The sequence below is a fragment of the Ascaphus truei genome, chromosome 1 (assembly GCF_040206685.1).
Source record: "Ascaphus truei isolate aAscTru1 chromosome 1, aAscTru1.hap1, whole genome shotgun sequence".
Lineage (NCBI taxonomy): Eukaryota > Metazoa > Chordata > Amphibia > Anura > Ascaphidae > Ascaphus > Ascaphus truei.
Genome location: NC_134483.1, coordinates 406,785,259 through 406,798,323, shown reverse-complemented (window position 1 = coordinate 406,798,323; position 13,065 = coordinate 406,785,259). Strand labels below are relative to the sequence as shown.

The window sequence follows — 13,065 nt, the reverse complement described above, 5'->3', positions numbered from 1 at the left end:
CACAGCGGGGGGCTAATCCTAACGGGCTGCACCAGTCTAGAAGAGCTGCACAGTGAGAGCAGACATAATTGCTCCTTCTCTCTGCGCCTCACTTTTTGCAGGCGATTGCAATGTTTTTGTTTTATTTTAATTGCATAGTATTGAAGCAGACTGTCTCCAGGGCTGAACCGTATTCATTTCATGTCCGGGGCCCCCCTGCTTCCGAAGTTACATGTCCCGGTCATGTGGGGCAAGAGTGGTTGGTGACACTGTTGGATGAGGAGGATGAAAGCCTTCATCCCAGCAAGGTAAGAAGCACTTGTAATGTATTTAATTTAATTGCATTTTTTGTATATTGCCCATTAATTGGCAATGTGGTTATCTGTGCCCGTTGAGGGTATAGTTAACCAATGTGATAATCAATGCATTTTTTGGCTAATGTTTGTTTTTATTTTATTGTAATGTATAGGTATTTATATTTTTTACATTTATTTTTTTAGGTTGCCCATTGGTTGCCAGTGTTTTTATCTGTGCCCCTTTGAGGTTATAGATAAACATATTAACAATCAATGCATTTTTTAGACTTAGAACAAAAATGTAATCCACGATTCGCGTTTAAGAAGGTGCAGAGGAGGAGTATAAATAGAAATAGTATAATAGAAAAGAATAGTATAAATAGAAATGCGGTTTCAAGCTGAAGCCACTTGATGCAGGGTTAAGCCATGGATTGGTGTGTTGCTGCTGTACTATAATGATGTTTTTTCATTATTATTATTATTATTATTATGCAGCTGTGATTGACTGGACTTTCAGTGAAGTGGGCTCAGGGCTCTGTGCCTTCATGCTGCACATGCCATTACTGTGATTGTAGTATATTAATTAGAATATATATACAGTCTAGCATCCATTATTATTAAGTCTTGATATTCCAAGAAAAAATTATCCCAAGAATAATATATTAAACTTCACAACAGTTTAATTGTAACTCTGATAATGTTTGGCAAGGACATTCATGGATAATACTGTATACAGTATCCAGTGCTACTGTATATTGCAGCTTTATTTTTTTATTATACTGTAATTCTCTACTTTTACACTATTGGTGAGCGACAAAGGGTGCTGCTTTAAAGCTTAATGACACTAATAAAAAAATCACTTGTGTACAAAAGTATGCATGATTATTTACTTAACAACAGTGGCATCAAGCTCAAGCATTAAACAGCCAAACAGGTATTAATAAATCATTTTCAGCTGTTATTGACTGGACTTTCAGCTAAGTGAAAATTCAAGTCAGCCGGTTATGTACCTGTCCCTAGCTAATACTTCTGAAACTAAGATAGCTAATGTTTGTAAGCATGCTATTGAGAATATTAATACAATTGTCAGTTTACTACAACAAAACCAAGGCCCACCACCCCCACTACCACTACCAATAACACCAATGTCACCCTGAGGCTGTAACTGCTGCCAGTGTCAACAACATACCTGTCACTATTATGTTCTTTTCAGCAGGCTTACCATTCTTGTCACAGTCAAAAGAAACAATTAGTGCTGAACAAGTTCTGACATTGATGTTACTAGACTCTGATGAGCTGTTTAAACAGTCATATGTTGAAGAGGGAGAGTCATCAACATCACAAATTAAATCACAAGGATTTGATGACTTTGAGGAGCAGAGGGTGTACTTTATGATTCATGTGTTCAAATATCACTTGTTATGAATGAGCATTCTGGAGATCATGAGGATGTTACTGATGCTGTTAAAGACTGGTATTTAAATGGCATGAGTGGTGGTAGTGGTGCCGTCCTGGGCAATGAGTATGAATATGATCATGTTTCAGAAAAAAGTGATGATACTGTGAACGTTCTTCATCATTGTGAAAATTCAGATTTAATGACCCGTAAAGCAATCACTACAAGCAGTAGTAATAATAATAATAATAATAATAATAATAATAATAACAACAACAACAACCCTGTATATTCATTATTTAAAAACAGAAGTCATCATCAACAACAACATCAATAACATTGATGTTTCCTTTATCTTCATTGGCTTCAACAGCACGCTCTGTTACACAGACGTCATCATCATCACTATGACAATTGACCAATCGTAGTTCTTGTTGTTGTGATGACGATGATGATGTTGGACCCCAGGGTCAACACCACCTGCACCACAACATAGACAACCATTATTACATTTCCAAGTTTGTCCACAAATACCAGTTGCATCTCCCGTTGCCTATTCTAATGCAAATACATTAACAAGAGCCAGGATGTTGGGCTATTTCAAACACTCAAACAATCTGGTTACAGCAACAGGTTGCTTATGTAGAATAGTTGTGAAAAGTGGGAAACCAGGTACCCATCTTGGCACCTCTTGTTTAAGAGCTCTCATGATCCAGCACCACCACACTAAGTGCCAGGCAACCTTAGGCTTTGGTCATGAGCGGCCGCGGGCCACCAGCCCCTTTCCTGCACTCTGGAGGTCCCCGCTGGCTCCTTCCGACGTGGCTTACTGCGTGCTGTGACGCATCAGCTGGCCGATGCTGCAAGCTCCTAGTGATTTGCAGCTCTGACGCGTCACGTGGTGCGGCAGTCAGCCAATGAGGGAAGGAGCTACTGAAGGGAGGCGGATTGGGAGGGGAGCAGGGAAGGAGCTGAGGGGGAAAAGTGTGTGTGTGTATATGTATGTGTGTATGTATGTGTATGTATGTGTATGTATGTGTTGTGTGTGGGGTCGTGGGGGTTGTGGGGGGGTGGGCGGCACCACGGCACCACGGCACCACAGTCTCATCTAAGACCTGGCAAAGTTTTACCATGCCCCCCCCTCCCGCTCCAGCTCCCACTCCCTACAGACCGCATATCGCGGTCAAGTGGCTCTCCACGCGCCGCCTGTCTGCAGTGCGGGCACGTGGTCTGAGGCAGCGGGACTTTAGCCTTAGATAGTCAGTATAAGACAAAGGGCAGGGATGAAAATCAGACAAGTCAGTGTAAAGTCTTAGGTGGAGATGAATATAAAAGGTCACTGGAGTCCAAGACTTAACACACTCAGCCTCAACCCAACCACCATTGTCTTATAGTGGCAATGCATTTGATCATGTTGATTTAGATGATTTTAGTGTCAGGGATGATGATAATCAATAGCAGTGATGAGGATGATCATGATGATGATGGCAGCATGGGTGCAAGATGGGCACTCCTGTGCAGAATCAGTTTACAAAGCAAACATGATTATGTGAGTGCGAATGCACCTAGAACTAATACAAGAAGCCTGATATGCAGCACCCCAATGCAACAGCAGCAGCCTAGAGTTCAAGAAGTGTTTGAAAAGGGGAGACAATTCTTCCACGCCCATGAAAGAGCTCTGGTGTTGAATGGCAATGTAGCTAAAATGCTTGCTATAGACTTGTTGCCATTAAAATTTGGTGAATTTTAGGGCATCTGAGAGCTTATTGAAATTTGTGAGCAACGTTTGCCAATCCTAAGAGGATCCTTTTTCTTTAAAAAGGCACTTTCCAAACTGTAAAACAAAGTTGTTGCATCACTGGTTGATGCCCTAGCACAGTCGGGATGTAGAGTATAGCTCACTACTGACATGTGGAGTAGTGGCCTTGAACCGGTCTGTTATTGCCCATTGGATGTGTTTAACTATTGTCAACCCGCAAAAGATGGTAAAATAAAAAAATGGTCAATGTCTGCAGCAGCAAAATGTTCTGTAGACATGCCACTTTATTTATGTAGAGTTTTTAAGAAAAGGCACACACAGCTTCTGTTGGGTTGTCAAAAATACAGAATGACCTAAACCAGTGTCTGACTGCCAGGGCACTTGAGGCTTGGTTTGTGGTAGGGGGATCATGGTTCCAACTTGGTTGCAGCACTCAAACAAGTCAAAATAACACATTCCTTCTTTTGCCCACGTATTCAATTTAGTAGTAACTGGTCTCCTAGCTCAGTGTCAGAATGTGCAGAGCATTTTAATTGTAGTTAGAAAAATGTGTGCTCACTTTAGCTGATTGTACTCATCCCTCAATGCCCTGTCTAAGCTACAGGAACAAAACAACCTTTTGCGTCACCAGCTAAAAAAGAAGGTGCCTACACATTGCAATTCCACCTTATATATGCTTGAGTGCCTCCATGAGCATCAGAAGGCGGTCATGATTTGTTGATGGAGAATGCCAACAGGCAGTTGGATGGGCTATATCTGTAGCCTATACAGTGATATATGATGTGAGAGCACATTTGAAACCCTGCAGTTATGAATGTGATTGTCAATGCCTTAAGTCCTATTAATTCATAATGAACCACCATACCATCATCCACATCCTTATATTATTGCCAAAACAAGCAAATATGGCATCATATTTAAATTAGTCATATTTAAATTCAAAAGTGCTTTATGCCAGCAGGGGACTGTAGCTGTGCTGGAGAAGAGGAGAGCATGACTTTTCAGTGGGGCCTTTGAAAGTGCTCTTCCACCAATTCTACCAGATACTGTAGGTCTAGTTGGTCCATACTTCATTAGAGTTTAAGCAAGCCCTGGGTAAGCCTTTAATGTGGCACTTAGCACCTAGTCAGCTAGAATTCTCCACGTATACCCCATTTTTGTGGGTATAGTTCTGATTGTGTTTTTTGTGCTGTGCTGTGCTTGCTGGCTCCGACTGAAATACAAAATCTTTATCTAACTGCATTGTCCTGTCTTGTGCCTTCATCCCTGGGTTAAGTTCTGGTCTCCCGTGACAGACATTTTTAGTGGCACAGCAGTGGAATTGCCAACCTCAGTGTTAAAATACATATAGGTATTCTGGACTGAGTGGGTCTTGAATCTCAATACCGCAAAACAAAGCATTCAAAGCACTCTGCTCAAAGTCAGAGTGCACATCATCCCCTTAAGTAGCCAGTTAGTCAGCGGACCCTGCTCCACACCCAGGCATCCTGTCTCCTACGTGAACGCCGGCGCTTCAGTCATGGCTACCCCACTGGTTATCCAGACAGCTGGCAGCATGACCCAGCGAGGCACCATGTCCTGATGACCTGAGGATCCAGCTAGCATCACCTGCAGCCAGTGACTCTCAACAAACTAAGAGGACCAAAATCATATAGGAAGCAGTAGAAACAAATAGCATGTGGATTTCATTGTTTGATAAAGCAGATATCCAAAGTTAACTCCATTCTGATAGTAAGGGATTGTGTAACATCCAACACCATCATCATGAACAATCAATGATGATGGTGCACCACAATAAATTCCCAAACTTAAAAAATGGCCAAGGTACAACCAGTGTCAGAAGCTACAGTAGTACACAATGCACATGTCATCAGTGTATAGACAGTCAAAATAATTCCCTGTTATGTATATTGAAAAACCCCAGACACCCCAGGGCAAAGTCAAGGAGTGACAGAAAGACAGGCCTGAGGATTTTTTTTTTATTCTAAATCCACTTATGTGGTTTACCTGTTAAGCTGCGGGTGTGGAAAACAATACATAGGGAGGACTATTAGAAATCTAAAAGTTCGTATACTCGAACATTTAAGACTCATTACTAAAAAAGATTTAAGTCATCCTGTATCCCTACATTTTAGTCATTGCAACATGGGTGATTCAAAAAGTATGTCTGTTCAGGGTATTGAACATATACCGAGTCCCATCCGAGGTGGCAACAGATTAAGTATTTTAAACAGAAGAGAACTTTATTGGATATTTACCCTACAAACACGTATCCCATATGGTTTAAATTCAGATTGGGATATTGGGTCTCTTCTGTTTGATACTTGATTCAGTGTCAAAGATTTTCTCTACATGTGTTATAATGTTGGAGAATTGTATATAGTAATGTCATTTGGAATTTGCAACTGTACTCTAAATATGTCTTTGAGATATAAATAATCAATTTACATATTATGAATATACGGTCTTTCATCACTATCTCGTTGGGTTTAAAAGGAGCTACTTTATAACGTATTATACTATATGTGATGAGATTTTATTACATGTATTTGCTCCATCAATACCCTTACAATACTATACAATTGACAATGAGGATCCTTGTTATCTGATATCTGAGGTTGATATTCATTAATTGTTTTTAATTTACTTTTTTTTATCACGTCCATGCATTCCCTCATTGAGAGTGTTTTTTAATTTTAATAAAGTTTTGTTGTTTTGAAATGTGTTTACCACAGGTCGCGTGATCCGGTTGCTTAGCAACGCTATGCGTTCTGATCGTCTCAGTCACAGGTCGGTCGACGGAGTGACATCAGGCGTTTCAACAGCAGGGATTAGGAAACACTGGTGTGGGTGTGTTTGTTGACATACAGGCCGTGCTCCTCCTACCCTTGTGCGCAATGACGTCGCTCCAGGTCTCTGACTAAGTGGCGCGGCTGATAGACCGGACGTGCCTGCGTCACGGGTCATGGGTCACGTACCCGTATCATGTGACACACCCGGAAGCGTCTGCAACTGGCCCATGCGATCGAGTGTTTAGTATAAATTGCACTCTGTATGTGATTGTTGTATTCACCTTGATAAAGGACTGTAGAGGTCCGAAACGCGTTGGTGTGTCTTGTAAGTTTTTCCAATCCATTAAATAGCTTTATTTGGGTATGTACTCCTGCTGGTTTCATTGCTGGTTTCATAGCTGAATTTAGTGCTTCGTTTTCCTCCCTCCATTTCTATCTGAAGATCCTTCTACAACGGATGCACATTCAACCCTGGGACATTGGATACATTTGGACTTGCTGCTTATGGTGGATGAAGATTCCCAAGTGAGTTCATTCCATACTGTCCATGTTTATTGTGTCTGCTAAATAGGATGTTTCATCTACCGGTCACCTGCAGATGTTATTGAAATTATCCTTACTGCCTTGATCTGTGGGATTTTATTTCAACCGGGCTGCATCCTTTAAAGACGTTTATCATTTATGAACTAAGGGTTGTCTTCCAATCATAACTACATTTTTTCTACAACAGAGATTGTCTTGAGAGCACCACACACTATTTTTTTCTTTTTTTTTTTTTTTTTTTCAAAGTCAAGGAGTGACAGAAAGACAGGCCTGAGGATTTTTTTTTTTCATTCTAAATCGGGACTGAGCCATTTGCTTTCAGGGTGAGGATGGAGAGGACGAAGGATCTCCATCGCCACTCACTTCATGTGGCATAACTAAAGGGAAAGGAGCATCGACTCACATAGAGCCTAACCTACTCCGTTCCAAAAAGCGGAATTCCTCAGGGTAGGTGTGCCTCATATGCTCACCGATCATTTATGTAATTGACTTAAAAGGTGACTAACCTTTTAAGTCATTTATGTAATTGACTTAAAAGGTGACTAACCTTTTAAGTCAAAAGGGTTAGGGTTATGAGCCAAATACATACAAACCCCCTTCCCAAATACATACAAAACACCCCCTTCCCAAATACATACGATCCCCCCCAAATGCATGAACCCCCCAAATACATACAAAACACCCCCAAATACATATTAAACTGCCCCAAAATATATACAAAACACCCCCTAGTACATGCAACCCCCTGACTACATATAAAACACCTCCCACCCAAAAAATACAAAACCCCTCCCCCAAATACATACAAAACACCCCCAAAAAATACCTTAAAAACATTCTTCCAAATACATACAAACCCCAACAAGTACTTACAAGACACCCCCCAAATACATTTAAAAATAAACACCCCCCAGATACATATGACACTCCCAAATACATACAAGACACTCCACCCACCGATACATACATGACACACTTACCTGGGCTCCGGCTCTCCGCAGTTGCAGGCCTCCCTCACTGTCCCCCACAAGGCCTCTCTCTAATGCCGGTGCGGGCCAGGCCTCACTTTGATGTTGGTGAGCGCAGGCTGGGCCTCACTCTGATGCCGGTGCGTGCCATAAACAGGTCCCAGCTTCCAGTGCACACCAGCAGCAGAGTGAGGCCCTGTGCGCTCCGACATCAGAGAGAGGGCCTGTGTGGCACAGTGAGTGAGGCCCACAGCTGCGGAGAGCTGGGGTCCGGCAGAAACCAAAGGACCTGCAGCCAACAAAGAAGTTGAGCCCGACAAAACTTCCAGTGCTGGCTGACCAGGCCACCCAAGCCACCGGGTCCGGGAGACTTGTCCAGGGTCTCCACTCATCGGTGGCACAGGGTACAGCTGAAACCAGATCCAGGGACATAGATTCAAAACCTGCCATGGGAATGTTGGTTACCCACAACAAGCTAGAACAACAGGTGGTCCTGTGTGCTGGAGGCCTCAGCAGTATGAGAATCACCTTCACCACTACCAAAACCCTTTCAGTCACAATCCCTCTTTCTCACAACTGTGCTACTGCTTGTGCCCTTCTCACTTCCTTGCCATGTAGCTTTATAATTATGGATATGTGCCCTATAAGAGCCGAGAAACACAGATGAGTACCCACTTTCCACCATCTCACAATGGCATGACACAAACAAATTACTTCACCCCCATTCTCACCCTCTTGAGTACTTGAACAAAAAGGGTCTGTTGCTACTGTTGGCCTAAGTGGCATTCTAGAAGCTGTCCTTCCCACCTCCCTGGCTTGATCTATTTCTGCTGCTCCTGACAACACTAACAAAATATTTAACATATGTCAGGGATGTCCATGGTGAGTAATTAACCCTGGGCTTCCTCCTTCCTAGTCTGGAGTTCTCCCAGTCAGCCACTGGGACCAGTGTTCACTGTGACTGTTCACTCTTCTTTGTTAAGATCTGTCTGAAGGCTGCTGACTACATCAATGGCACCTGTCCCTCATCTTCAGTCAGCTCTACATAAACCTCCCTTTTCTGTTCCTCCTTGCCTGTTTTTTTGTGAAGTTTCCCTGTGGACAAGCATGCTGCCTCTTCATGCCTTGCTGTTGCTGTTGCTGGGTACCAGACCCTTTTGGACCTACTGTAACTTCACTTGCTCCTCTCCAGCCCTGACCTGTCTGTTTCCAAGCCATCGCTAACTACTTGCCACCTGCCCTGATCTCTTCCTATTCCTTGACAATACATCCATCTTTCCACCAGCCATGACCTTTACCTGTTCCCTGACCACTGGATTCCAGCCCCAAAATCACTCCCAGTGACATCATATTCCTCCACCTCAATAGTTTTATGTTGTGTAATATTGTGTGCTGGTGTTTCTGAGGATTATGATATTATCTTACCTGTTCCTCACTATCATCATCATCTTCATCATCTACCTTCTGCATCTCTGCCTCAGCCCTTCTTTCCTCTTCTCGCCACCTCCTCAGAATCTTGAAATAGAAAAGCTACTGTAGAGCCTGTTCTAGCATGTTTTGCTGAGGACCAGGAATCTGTCTATGATCTGAAAACTTCCCTCACTAGTAATTCTGCTTGTGCCCTTGCATACCTAGAAGTTGAACCAGAAAATTACTCCTCCTTAGAGTCCTCCTCTTCCCACTCACTCATATTAGTAAGAAAACATTTTTAACATAGATGGCTGCTCTCCCTATGCCACCAAATGAGGTCCTTTCTTGACAACCTGATTCACCGTGGTGATGGGGCCTCTTTCTCCTCCTGAGTCTGATGATGATAATTTTGGTAACACCCATCCCCCATCCTCCTCCCCCCCCCCCCCCTTCAGTTTTATTTATTTCTAAACAAGAAGGCTTCTGGTGGTCAAATACAACTGCTGATATTTAAGTAGATCACTGTTTACTGTATGTATCTGAGATGTAACAAACCTTCCCAGATGCACAAGCACATAGTTTTTGTGCCCTATTTATAGTCACAACATTACGCCAATTTTTATCATTTTAAAACATTTAAAAATTCTTAAATTGGCAAAACTGAAATGAAATTAGAATGCACATTGACGTTTAATGCCTGCCAACTGTTTTCATGAATGTTTATGCTGTAAATAAAAAGCTAACTTTGCATGGAACTCACAAATATTTTGGACATCTCTACTGCTAACATTTCATCCCAACTGCACATGTCACAGTGTAGTAGTACATGTATTCTCTGTAGTAAACAAAATTTAGGAGAAAGAAAGAGAAAATTGGCAGATTTAATCAATTTATGCAAAATTTGAAGCTAAAAGAAAATATACATTTCAACTGATTTGGGAATTTCAGCAAAACAATGCTCACAGCAAAACAATGCTCACATCTCAACTAAGAAAAATAGTGTATTACCATTTGTTACCATCTCAAACAATATCAATAAAATTGGCAAGATCTAAATTGCACCAGGTTTATTTATATCAAGCCATACAATTGCTTCTTAGCAAATGCTTACCTCTAATAAGAGTCTTACAAAGCCAGCTACTTTGGCAGTGATAAAACTAGTGGTACTGTACTCAGGGCCATCTTAACAACATTAGGGACCCCCGGACAAAGCAGTGCACGGGGCCCTGCCTACACTGTCGCTCCCAGCCTCCCACGCGCTCACTAGCAGCAGCAGCAGGCACCGGAAGTGCTGCACTGCTAGCGGTTGTGACGCGAGCCAGGGTGCCGGTCTGGGGGAGAGCGAGCCGGGGTGCCTTGTGGGGGGAGAGCGAGCCGGGCGGGGGGAGAGTGAGCGGAGCTGGGGTGCCGGGCGGGGGGAGAGCATTGGTGGGCACGCATGGGCCGGGCGCATGGGGGCCCCATATGCTGTGGGGCCCCCGGGCAACTGCCCAGCATGCCCATAAGTTAAGACGGCCCTGACTGTACTATATGTGAGGACATTTCTTATGTGACATTGGAAAAAGAAGCTCAATAAGATCAGTTACTTTCATGCAGGCAGGAATCCTTGGCAGCCAGTAGGGGGGAAGTCTGGCAACAAAACAAACTAATCCAAACATCTCAAGAGGAAGAAAGAAACATAGAAAGAGAAATATACAGTAAGAGACATACTGTGATGCTTCACAGAAGCAGTTGTTTGCTAAAGGTTTCAGTTATGTGCTTGAGAGGAAATCAGTCTTGTTAAGAAAAGTAACATTTATAGGACAGACAGTATACTCTATATTCTGCACTGTATATACAGTAATGAAAGAATAAAAAAACACAATGAACTGTTATACTGTACATGTTGAAGAATTTCCAAGCTAGTTATTAATGATTAAGGCAGAGTATTTGTACAAGGTGCTCAATCTGGAACTACAGTAGGTAGTGTAAATCTTGAACCAGATTTCAAATCAGGGTCATCCTCTTTAAAATGCTCACCATAGATATAAATGTAACACCCCCTCCCCCCCTAAGAGAGATAGAAGGGGGATATGATGTTCGTAGTGCTCACCTGCAGGTATCCAGGAGCCTGGGCCTCCGCTGGGCAGGGAGCTTGGAGGGTAGATATTATCTTTCACAGGATAGGGTGCAGCGCCTCCACCTGTAAGGGATCTGTCAGGGGTAGGGGTAAGCCCTTGCAGGAACTTGTAGATCAGAAACTTATCACAGAATGCAAGAAACTTTGCAAAGTGGTTGAGGTTTATTGTCAGCAGGATCAGCATGAGCAAACAGCAACAATCAGGACAGGTTTAAGCTCCCTGTAGGTCATCAGAACTAGCACCTCACACTACCCCTTCCATGTGTAGGCTGGCTTCATTCCCTCCCATGTTAGCTGCTCTTGGTCTCCTAGCTCCAGGACTCCACAGTTAGGAATCTCCCTCCTCTATGCTTTGTGCAAGGAGAAAGACTTCCCCTTTATTCTCCTGCCAGATGTTATGGCTTGCTGCTCTGCTTGCCTTCCCTGCGGTCTATTCTCTAGCACAACTGGGCCCCACTTAAACCAGCTCACCTATGTCCTGGTTCTCCATGCGTGCAGTTATCTCAAGCACAGCAGTAACCAAAGAGTCCTAGCACACATTCCCAGCAGCCACAGCAAGCAATAATTGTCCCGCTCTCATACTCACTTGCGATCTGTCCCCTGACATTGCAGACACCAGCGCAGCTTCAGCAGCGCCCGGCTCACGGATCTCCTTGAGCTCTCTGCACCACAACAAAAATGGATTGGCCTCAGCGCCGTTCACCACCAAAGACGGGGTCCCCACTGGAACAAAAATGGTGGATGTACCGGCCGGTAATTCTGCAGCTGATGCACCCAGGTTACTCTGCCACCCGGAAGCAGGTACAGGCGGTGCCTCAGACAGCACAGGCACAGCAGTCACCTCCATGCTGCGCTCTGTGACGGATGAATTCGGAACAGCATTAGTAGGTACCTTGATCAGAGGAGATGCCAGTGGCGGCACGGCGTCCTCCTCTGCGCAGCACTCTGCGACGGATGACACCGGCACAGCAACCGCCTCTGGGCGGGAAGACTCAGGCACAGCAGATACCTTGTAATGCCGCAAGTTCTGTAGGGGGGCAGTGGGTGGCGGTAGCAGGGCATCTTCCCCGGTGCTACCGACGGGCGAACACTCCTCTTTTGGTGCAGGCATTTCAGGATATATGAGGGGATACCCGCTGGTAGAGCTCCAGGGAAATATAGAGCCACAGGGCATTCATCCTTACTTAAATCACAGCCTCCATTGATGAGGATCACCATTCATTCAGAGTCCCATGCGCAGAACCGGGCTCTGGCTAACCCTGAGAACTGCTTCATGGCTATGAATATGTCATTTCCCCCAGTACTTAGCAGAATTTGGCTGACAGGCGTGGCTGACAGGTAGCTTGCGTCTCAGTGCCAACTGATAAACCTGCTGCCTGTATGGCAGCCCCGGTGTCATGTTAAGTGCCATAATTTCTCTGTAGGGAAATCCCACAAATCTCCAAATGTAATGGCACTCTATCTCACAATCCCAAGTGCATCTCCAACTGTAAAGTGGGGTTTGCAACAGTCAAAGTCCATGTACAATAGTCCCATTCACTTGCAGTTACTGTAACAGCACTATTAAAGTCCAAGTCTCATCTCAGCGGTGCCTCCAAATGTAACAGGTTTTCTCCCACCCTCTGGGGGATCTCAATATTACAGGGTGTTGTTGTGCTGCTCACCTGCTGGCTCATCGGATGCTGAGTTTCCGCCGGTGTTAATGGGGAAGACCGGACAGGCTTTTGGGGTGATGGTTGGTTCTTTCTTACTGGTGCGGTGCCTCCATCTCCAGCAGGATCCAGGAGTGCTGAATGCAATCCC

The 13,065-nt window shown here is 43.9% G+C and overlaps 1 long non-coding RNA gene across 1 annotated transcript; it reads right to left on the bottom strand.

Moving 5' to 3' along the window:
- Positions 1-9,164: 9,164 nt before the first annotated feature.
- On the bottom strand, positions 9,165-12,252 carry LOC142471318 (uncharacterized). The gene is made up of 4 exons (XR_012789392.1): positions 11,849-12,252; positions 11,236-11,336; positions 9,904-9,978; positions 9,165-9,248 (listed from the first exon to the last, which is right to left on the bottom strand). It is a non-coding gene; the product is annotated as an uncharacterized LOC142471318 (long non-coding RNA).
- Between the last annotated feature and the right edge of the window lie 813 nt (positions 12,253-13,065).